Raw genomic sequence first — 10,431 nt, 5'->3', positions numbered from 1 at the left:
ATAGATAGAAACACATGAATAATACCAGAAATTAACAGTATTTTTATTATTAGACAATAGGTGGGAGAAAATTATTAAACATGTAGAAAATAAGTGACAATCAAATAAATATTATAAGTATATAATTATTATATTTATATAATGTATAATATATTATAATAGTATTATAAATATATAATATATAATATAAATATATAAATACTTCATAAAAATAGACAGTATGACTTCTTCTCAAGTGTTCATAAAATTTTAAATATTTTCACAAAAAAAATACCACTATATTCCTTAATAAAGAAACATTACAAAAAAAAGTCTGATCACAGCGAAATAAAACTAGGGTTGTCAACAATATAAAGGATCATTCTACTTTGAAGTTTTAAGACTTTATACTAAAAAAAATGACTGGGCTAAAGTATAACCACACATTAAAAATCAAGAAATTCTTAGTAATATTACTAGTGACTATTGTTGCAATTCTAGTAATTTCCTGAAAACATGCTTCTAATAATATGAAATAGATATTTCCAAAATTATTCTTCACAGCATTATTTGTAATTACAAAACCTTGCAAACAACCTCTCAAGACCCATATATAAGATATTGCTTGAAGAAACTAGAGTATATTTACATATTATAAAAGTATTTATCTATAAAAATATGTTTGAATGTGTAAGGTTAATATCTAGAATATATTGTTAAATAAAAAGAGGCAAAGTGCAAAAGAAAATCTATAGCACATTAGCTTTTCATTAGAGAAAAATAAGAAAACATACATATATATTTATTTCATTTGTGTAAAACAGCACAGGATAAATACACGAGACAGTAATAAGGTTAGGTTTTAATGAAAGTAGTTTGGAATGAAAGGAAAGAAGGTTAGTTGAATAGTACAGAATGTAGAGGAAATGACACATCTTTTTGTTTGCTTTTGAGGTTTAAAACTTAGTTTTTCACATACTCAATATAATAAAATCAAGAAAAAATGGCATTAAAAATAAGAAGCAAATCCGTTTAGCTAATTTCAAATGATAAAATAACCACTCTTCAGGAAAAAATAAGCTAATCCAAATACCTCTGGAACACAATATTTTGACTGTATACTCTCAGGCTACAATCAAAAGAGCTATAAGTAACTACTGAACTCTTAATTTTAGTTCTGTTTTTAACACTAATATCAGTTAGTAAATCTGATGTAATTTGATGGTCTTCAAAGAAGGAGAGATAATAAACACATTGTGGACATTATATCACTGAGTAGAATATTTCACAGAATTCTTGAAATATAAGGTTCATGCTTTTAATTTATACTTTGAAGATTCTCTTACTTTTTGGACACAAACTTCTTTTTGGACAGTGAAATTGAGATTTTTTTTCTACATATGATAGTACCGTCTTTATGAAATACACAGAGGGAGCAGATCAACCTTCTTAAATGAAAGTACATATAATTTTGAAAGCAAATAATCAAGTTATGTTTAATCATGCAATAATGACTCTCATTATATGCTGGTACCTATTTCCAGTTTTAAAAGAATAACTAAATATTGTAATTGCACTCATAGCATTTTTGCATTTATTTTACAAAACACATATGGAAGCTTAATTTATACAAGAACAAATAAATAAAAATAAGTAAAATTTAATTAGTTAATGTGCATTAGGGTTTCCCACAGTTCAGTACAATCAATTGATAAATTTAGTTTGCAACTTAAGTATCTGTACTAGTTTTTTAAAGATAATGTATCACAGGAAACAACTGAATAAATTAAGTTTAATTAATCTGAAACATTATATTAATTATGTTCTTTTAAATAAATGCCTTTACGATGGTGTTTTTATAAAAAATATTTATGAGAGTTATATAATCACTAAATGATATAATCAATGATGAATTCTTAGCCCGTCTTATGCAGATGTACTCTCAAAGGCACGAAAAAATAAGTCTTTGTACACTGTTGGGCAAATGAGTTTGTAAAATCTGTATTTTCTGGTTTTGCTCACTTTTATTGTTAAAAATGGCACTGCCCATGTAAATGGCCACTGCCGGTGATATAGCTAATTACCTTTCTGCTTGGAAAGGGTCTTGGTTATGCTAATGTGTGCTGGAGGAGGGCTTTTGCGCTAAAAAGTTTTAAAAGGTGAAGCTGGGAGGCCATGTTGGAAGAGGAAACCACATTGTTGCAGGAGAGAGAGGCCATCTGGTTGGAGAGGAGGCAGGGAGCAAGATGGAGGGTGCAGAGAGAAGGTGATGGGGAACAGAGATGAAAAAGGCTGGTGAGGACTTTGATTCTAGAAAAAAACAGAGAAAGTGGCTTTGGAAGCCCTGAATGGAAAGGTAAGTGTTTTCCCACTGTGTGTATTTTCTTTTTTTTTTTTTTTTTTTTTTTTTGGGGGGGGTGGATTTCTTTTTTTTTTTATTTTTTATTTGCATCCTTTTTAATCCCACTGTGTGTATTTTCTCACCCCTGGGTATGAGCTGGAATAAAGGATGGCCCACCAGTTCTTGGCTCCATTGTTTAATTACAATCTATCCAAATTAAGTGGGAAACTGCACAGGCCAGGAAGCTGTGATGATGACCGCGACTACTGGACGTACAGACACTTTGCTGGACAAAAAAAGACTTAGTGGATAAGTTAAAAAAAAATAGAGTGTATTACCAGGGATTAATGGAGTATATGTGGAATACTTGTAATGTTACATATACCTTCACATAAGATTATAAATTCATAAATTACATACATTATAAATTTTTCTTGCTCAAAACTTGCAAATATTACTGATATTCTTAAGTTCTCTGCATTAAAGTGTTTTTTAAAAAACGTATATGTGGCCCTGGCCGGTTGGTTCAGTGGTAGAGCGTCGGCCTGATGTGCATAGGTCCTGGGTTCAATTCCTGGCCAGGGCACACAGAAGTGTCCATCTGCTTCTCCACCCCTCCCCCTCTCCTTCCTCTCTGTCTCTCTCTTCCCCTCCCGCAGCCGAAGCTCCATTGGAGCAAAAGATGGCCCGGGCGCTGGGGATGGCTCCTTGGCCTCTACCCCAGGCACTAGAGTGGCTCTGGTCGCAGCAGGGCGACGCCCCCGAGGGGCAGAGCATCGCCCCCTGGTGGGCAGAGCGTCGCCCCCTGGTGGGCGTGCAGGGTGGATCCCGGTCGGGCGCATGCAGGAGTCTGTCTGACTGTCTCTCCCCGTTTCTAGCTTCAGAAAAGAAGGAAAAAAAAAAAAAGTATATGTGTTTGGTAAAATGTGTTGGTTTTCTTTCAAGTAAATGACAGATATCTCAATCATACTTAGAATTAATTTGTTGCAGGGTCCTGAATTTTCTAGGAACCTCTGAATGCATATGATGAATAGTTTAGATAATAATGAGGTCATTGCTCTTTATTTTAAATATTTCAGTCTGGATTAAGATGTGTTTACTAATGTTTTCCATTTTTATTTCAGGACATTTCAATAAATCATGGGCTTCTTCTACATCTGGCATTTCCCTATGAGCCCATTTCACATATTTTTGCCCTTCACTAAGTGGACATCTGTTGTTACTACTTGCCTAGCAACTTCTTAAAAAGTATCACTCTGGTTATTAGAGGGACAATATCCCCACTTCCAACACTTGCATTTTGTTTTGTCTGGTGGGACATATCACACTTGTTTTTTCCAGGAGTGGTAAAAAGATAGTCTATTCTTCTCAGCATTTATATATAGTTATAACATAATGTAAGTGTACTCTAACTATGAATGGACCCTAGGTATCCAGGATACTGGTGGTTTTTATTTTCTGAATTAACTTATGAGAGGAAGTTAATAAAATACAATCTGCGTGACTACCACTGTCCTAATCCCTCTACTACCAATTCTATTTTATTCATTTTTTTTTTAGAGAGGAGAGGGGGGGGGGAGGAGCTGGAAGCATCAACTCCTATATGTGCCTTGACCAGGCAAGCCCAGAGTTTTGAACCGGCGACCTCAGCATTTCCAGGTCGATGCTTTATCCACTGGGCCACCACAGGTCAGGCACCAATTCTAGATGCCTATCACCTTTGAATAACATTTCTCCTGAGTGAAGTAATTTAGGTTGTGGGGGAACCCCAACCTTCTTCACTGAATGGTATTTTTCTCTGGCTATCTTTGGTCACCAGGCATTTCATAGTCCCAGGCTACTGCACATTTTAATTTAAGAGAGACTCTACTAGGTGATCTAAAGTCAAATATGTTATTTTCTGCACTGTTTTATGAGAGCTACTTTACCTCTTTCTGAAGAATAGAGAGTCCTTTGCCCAACTCAGATAGATTTTCTCTTTCTCTCTCTCTCTCTTTTTTTTTTCTGCTGGTCTCTTGGCACATAGAGTTTAAGTTAAAAGATGGTAGTTATGGCTTAAAATTTAAGAAAATTCTTTCTATTTTCCCTGGCAATAGTGTTACCCCTCTGTCAGTTGGACTTCTAGACCCATATAACTTGAAGTTATGGAAACAGGAAGCATAAATTGGTCATTGGAAGTAATAGTGAGCAGAGCCATTCCTATTTCAAGCTTTTGGTTCTCACACTCATATGTTTTAGTTCTAGTGGATAAAGGTGATCATAGAAACTCCATTACTGTTTTTTAATATCAATAAGTCTTAATTTTGAAATAGCAAAAACAAATTTCTTGTAACAGTTATTATAATGACCCAGTGCTATTGTAATTGATTTACCTTCAACATCTTTAATATTCAAAGCTACTTTTGTTGGCCAAATAACGTCTAAATTTTACAACTAATTGTTGTGGACCGTTAATGGCAAAAAGCCATTGTAGATTCGAGGCTTAGCAAAAGACTAAGTTCTCCCCCCTCCATCTCCATATTTGGCTTTGATGCTGAGTATTTGCACCCACTCCACTTGCTTCCTTGGGTTGCAGGAAGCAATATACATGCCCTTCCTCTGACTCTTTGTTTGTTTCAGATGTTTGTAAATTTCACTAATGTATCCTGTTTTTGCCTTGGGAGAGTTCCTGTCTTAGCCTTTGATGTGCAACTTTGTATCAGGGTCCTTGATTTGCATAGGTCTATATAATAAAGCGAACTGGGGCTGTGAGGCACTCAGATGCTGCCAGGCAATTTGAGGAGTCCTCCCGGTCCCATCGGTTTTGTTCTGACAAAGTGTGTTTCCTTAATTCCGCACCGTTATTTGGAGCTGCGCTGGTCCGCGGCAACTAATAAATAGTTAAATGTGACATTGAAAGAGTCCAGCTCCTAAGAGCCCAAGCCAAATTCATTATTACACTATCTCTTCAAAAAGAAAGTGTTTTTTACACTATTATATAAATATTTAACAATAATGTTAGTTATACTGTGCTTATATCGGAATTATATAAAACTCAAATATAACCATATAAGATTAGTAATGACTTAAATTATTTAACTATGTATTTTAGAGTATTCATTAAAATATTTCTATTTTTATGAGGGAGGGCATTTAAAATACCAGATATATTTTATAAATATATTTTAAAAGAAACTGTTAATTTACTATTATTTTGCTGAGATATAGAAGTTGTTTTATGTGTCTTCCACAGGTTTATAATACTCATCAGATATATAAGAAACTAAATAAAAACTAAATAAGCTACTATTTAAAGATTTGTTTCACAAGATTTAATATACAGAAGACAATATAGTGGAATTAATTTAAGAGAAAACCTTAATCCTATTTTATGTAAATTTAATTTATCAAGATTCTAGTTTTCAAATCTCAGTGTTTTTAGAATTAGCTTTAAAGATTCGCATGGAAATGGTGATTATGTAAAAATATCTGAATTTGATGAGAATTATGACACAATAATTAAAAGAGGCACTCTCCCAAAATTATGTATTTATATTAAATATTATTAGTTGCCTATTCCATTTTGAAAAATTAACAGAAATCTTCAATTTTTAGTAAACTTACAGATGCTCATGTCTAATGTTTTATTTATTTAGCTCAGGCAAAAACTCTTCTTGGGTTGACTAGGATCTCTGGAAGTCAAAGTCCAAAATTAGTTGGACTTGGTTTAGAGAAAGATGTGAACACCCAGCTAGGTAAAATGTAGAAACTATTTATGTTGCCCAGTTAAAACTCAGAAGATGGTAATTCAATCTGAATATAAAGGGCCTGATAATATAGCAGTAACTGTACTACATTTACAGAATTGGATTCTATTAGACTAACACTAGTTGTATTTATTCTAAACTTTAAATTATAGTACCAAGATACTTTTTGTTGAATATTTTCTTTTCTAAAGACATTTCTACTTGCCACTAAAATTTTGATGTTTTCTTCTTCATGCCATATCTCTCAGTCACAATCTTTCCTTAAACTGCATGACCTAACATAAAGTCCCAAAATAATATTTTTAAAATATCAAAACTAAATAAGTTTAGTGTTTAATCTTTCTAAAAATGACTCCTAATTTTCAAAGCAAAATAATTACCTCATATAATTATGATGAGATCTTCATTAGGCAATATAATTTAAGTGCCTAGTATAGTGTCTGAAACATATATTTATTATATATGCAACAGAGGATATCTATTCTTAATATTATTATTATTGGTAATAATTATTTACCAAATCGGTATTTGGTTGTCAAAAAAGAATTAAAGCCTTAATATAGTAAAAAAAAATTATCTATAAAATAAAGGTTTATTACCCAAGTTACTGGTAAGTTTAGAATTTCAAACATTTCAGATGCCTTTAAAATTAACTTTGTAATTTAAATAGTTTTAGAAATTATTGCTCAATTTGGCTCAACTCTTGCACATAAATCTAAAATAAAACAACTTTAGGAAAAGTAACTTAAAAAGAGTTGGCACCTTAATATTTCTTAAGAGTTATGCTAGTTTCAAGTATTAAAACTAATTTTCACTGCTTAAAAACAATTATTTCTAGAAAGTTACTGGGATTCTGATTATAGCAGAGAACTGTAATTATGGTTCAGATGGTACTGCTATTCTTAGCTTATATTTTCATTTGTATATAACTTTATGACAAGTACCTTTCTGAGCCAGAATTTCTCACTTTTTTTCAAGCAAAAAGAAATAGAATTATTTTTGTAGATTGTTTGAATAATTTTCATTTGTACATAACTATATGATCAGTACCTTTTTGAGCTACAATTTCTAATTTTTTCAAGCAGAAAAACCAGAATTATTTTTGTAGATTCTTTGAATAAACAGCAAATCACCAACTGTTAGGGTAAAAAGGGTGTTTTAGAAATGCTGTGAAAGAGTTTCAGTTATTTTTAAATAACTTTTAACTGTTCTTTTCAGCTTATATTGGTTTTACACTTTTATTTTTATATATACTTTAATCTTTTTATTATACATTATGAAAGTGATAGACTGAATTTTTAAAAAATGACATAGGAAAGAATTCAGTGGTTTTTAAATAAATTTAATAAGGCTTTTATATGATGTTCATATCTTTAAACAAGAATAAATAGAGAAAACCATTTACAGATTTTTTTCTGGTAAACATATCTGAAATTATATGCTGGATTGAATTTTATGGCCAGAGACATCATAGAGACTATTATGCTCTAGACAATAAATTCCTACATAACAAACTCCATGAATAATTCAGGATAGAAGCAGTGACAGCAAAAGCCCAGAACTATGGGACAAGGATAAGAACAGAACTTTTGATTAGCAAACTATGCACAGACTTGAGAAAAAGAAAGTTGTTCCTCTGGGTCTTCATAATCATCATTTCGACGCCATACGCAGACCTGGTTGGCAGCCACCAGACACCCGATATCCCTCACTGTCTAGCACCCAATTCTGTTTATGGAGTGACAGGAAAAACTGTGCTGAATAGTGAAGCCCAACCTGCTGCTGTGCTTCCCTTCATCAGCAATGCTGTGGCATATGTGAAGGGACCTTCTGGGCTCCCTTATGCAAAAAACCGGCCCTATAATTAGCAGTTGCTCTTTGAAAATTCTGCCTGTATTTACTGTACTACATATTTGTCTGCAGTGAAGCATTTGTGAAAAATTGAGACCAGTTTGATTCTTACAAGCATTATCAGTCTGTCCAGATGATGCATTCCCTATTTTCCAAGGCTATGGAGCCAGAATTGAAATGGTAAGAACTCCATTCTGACCATTTCATGAAAGGTTGACTTCATTGTCAAATCTCTGCTATCTTTACTGGTTCACCTCGCAATATAATAATAGTATTGACAGTAATAATGATAACAACAGTGCCCAATTATTAAGTTCTTACTCTACTTACAATGTTTGATGTATCTCTATTTAGGATCTCTAGTCAGACAGTCCTTGGTTCACAGCCCATAATAGGCAGGACGAGTCACACCATTGCTTCCAATCATGTGCACATCCTAAATCCTCAGAACCTGTAAACATGTACATTCCATGACTAGGAGAAACTAAGGTGGCAAATACAAGTAGTGTTGCCGATCAGCTACCTTTGAGATGGAAGGAGATCCTGAGTAATCTGGGTTTGCCCGATGTATTCCCAAGAGGAAGGTAAGAGAGTCGATGTCAGACGGATGCAGCATGAGAAAGACTCAACAGGCCATTGTCGGCTTTGAGGAATGGAGGGGAGGCAAGTAGCTTCTAGAAGTTACAAAAGACAAGGACATGGATTCTCCCCTTTAAGCTGCAGAAGAAACAGCTCTGCTGATACCTGGATTTAAGCCCAGTGAGACAATTTTCGACTCCTGACTTCAAGGACTATAAAAAAACATTTTTGTTGTTGGTGGTGTTATTATTTTCAATACAACGTTTATGAAAGTTTGTTTCAGCAGCACTAGGAAACTAATAGGGTTCATCTTTACAGTATCTATTAATGTACATAATGATAGCAAGAACACAGACTGTAGGAGAATTTATAATTTCCTTAAAATGTTAATTCGATAGATTATCAAATACTTAAAAAGGCATGTAAACTAAGAAGGAAATGATGGCTGTTCTTTAAGCCAAGGAAATTTGGACACAGTAACATACAGAGAGAAGACCATGTGAAGACACAGAGAGAATACAGCTATCCACTACAAAGAAAGTGTCTAAAACAGAAACAACCCTCATGACCTTCAAAAGAGATTGATCTTGCCAGTACCTGATCTCCAGCTTCAGCCTGAAGACCTGGGAAAATAAATTTCTGTTAAGTCACCCAACTTGTGCTACTTTGTACAGCACTAGCAAACTAAAACACCAGGTCCAATTGACCACATTCAAATGTCAGTGGCTATCTTTTTTTTTCCCCCCCATAGCATTTAAAAAATGTTTATTGTAGAAAAAATAACCAAAAACAGATTGTGTCATTAATGGACTCTATAGTCATTTGCATCTGCCTAACAAAGTAAACCCTTGGATCTAGAGCAGGGGTCAGGAACCTATGGCTCGCGAGGCAGATGTGGTTCTTTTGATGGCTGCATCTGGTTCACAGACAAATCTTTAATAAAAATAATAATAACATTAAAAATATAAAACATTCACATGTATTACAATCCATTCATTTCCTACAGCTCATGTTCATGGTTGCAGGTGGCTGAAGCAATCACAGCTGTCCTCCGGAACAACACCAAATTTTTATTGGATAATGTGTAAGGTACACGGGTCATTGTGTGGCTCTCACAGAATTACATTTAAAATATGTGGCATTCATGGCTCTCTCAGCCAAAAAGGATCCCGAATCCTGATCTAGAGCTCATTAGCAAGTCATAACAAATCCAGCTTGATAATAGAAACTTAAAAATAAACACAAAAATGGGAGAACAGAAATGATGCATTTCTATGAAGTCACCTAAAAATAAAAATGTAACCTTAGAGAAAAATTATTCTTCCAGATCTTTCTGGACAACCTACTTGGAGGAACAGAATAATGTCTTGGCACTCAGAAAGGAAGGCAAATGTGGATTGCCACTCTGAAATAAGCTGCAAGTTTGAAACTCATGGAAAATGAGAATTAGCTAGGACAAAAACTAGTGACAGAAGCAGAAGCTCCACATAGAAGGGAATTTCTATGAAATATTTAATATCTTTTTTTTTTTTTTTTTTTTTTTTTTTTTTTTCATTTTTCTGAAGCTGGAAACAGGGAGAGACAGTCAGACAGACTCCTGCATGCGCCCGACCGGGATCCACCTGGCACGCCCACCAGGGGCGACGCTCTGCCCACCAGGGGGCGATGCTCTGCCCATCCTGGGCGTCGCCATGTTGCGACCAGAGCCACTCTAGCGCCTGGGGCAGAGGCCACAGAGCCATCCCCAGCGCCCGGGCCATCTTTGCTCCAATGGAGCCTTGGCTGCGGGAGGGGACGAGAGAGACAGAGAGGAAAGCGCGGCGGAGGGGTGGAGAAGCAAATGGGCGCTTCTCCTGTGTGCCCTGGCCGGGAATCGAACCCGGGTCCTCCGCACGCTAGGCCGAAATATTTAATATCTTAAAATAAGTTTATTCT

The sequence above is a fragment of the Saccopteryx leptura genome, chromosome 8 (genome assembly GCF_036850995.1).
Source record: "Saccopteryx leptura isolate mSacLep1 chromosome 8, mSacLep1_pri_phased_curated, whole genome shotgun sequence".
Classification (NCBI taxonomy): Eukaryota; Metazoa; Chordata; class Mammalia; order Chiroptera; family Emballonuridae; genus Saccopteryx; species Saccopteryx leptura.
This window is presented reverse-complemented; position numbering follows the sequence as displayed.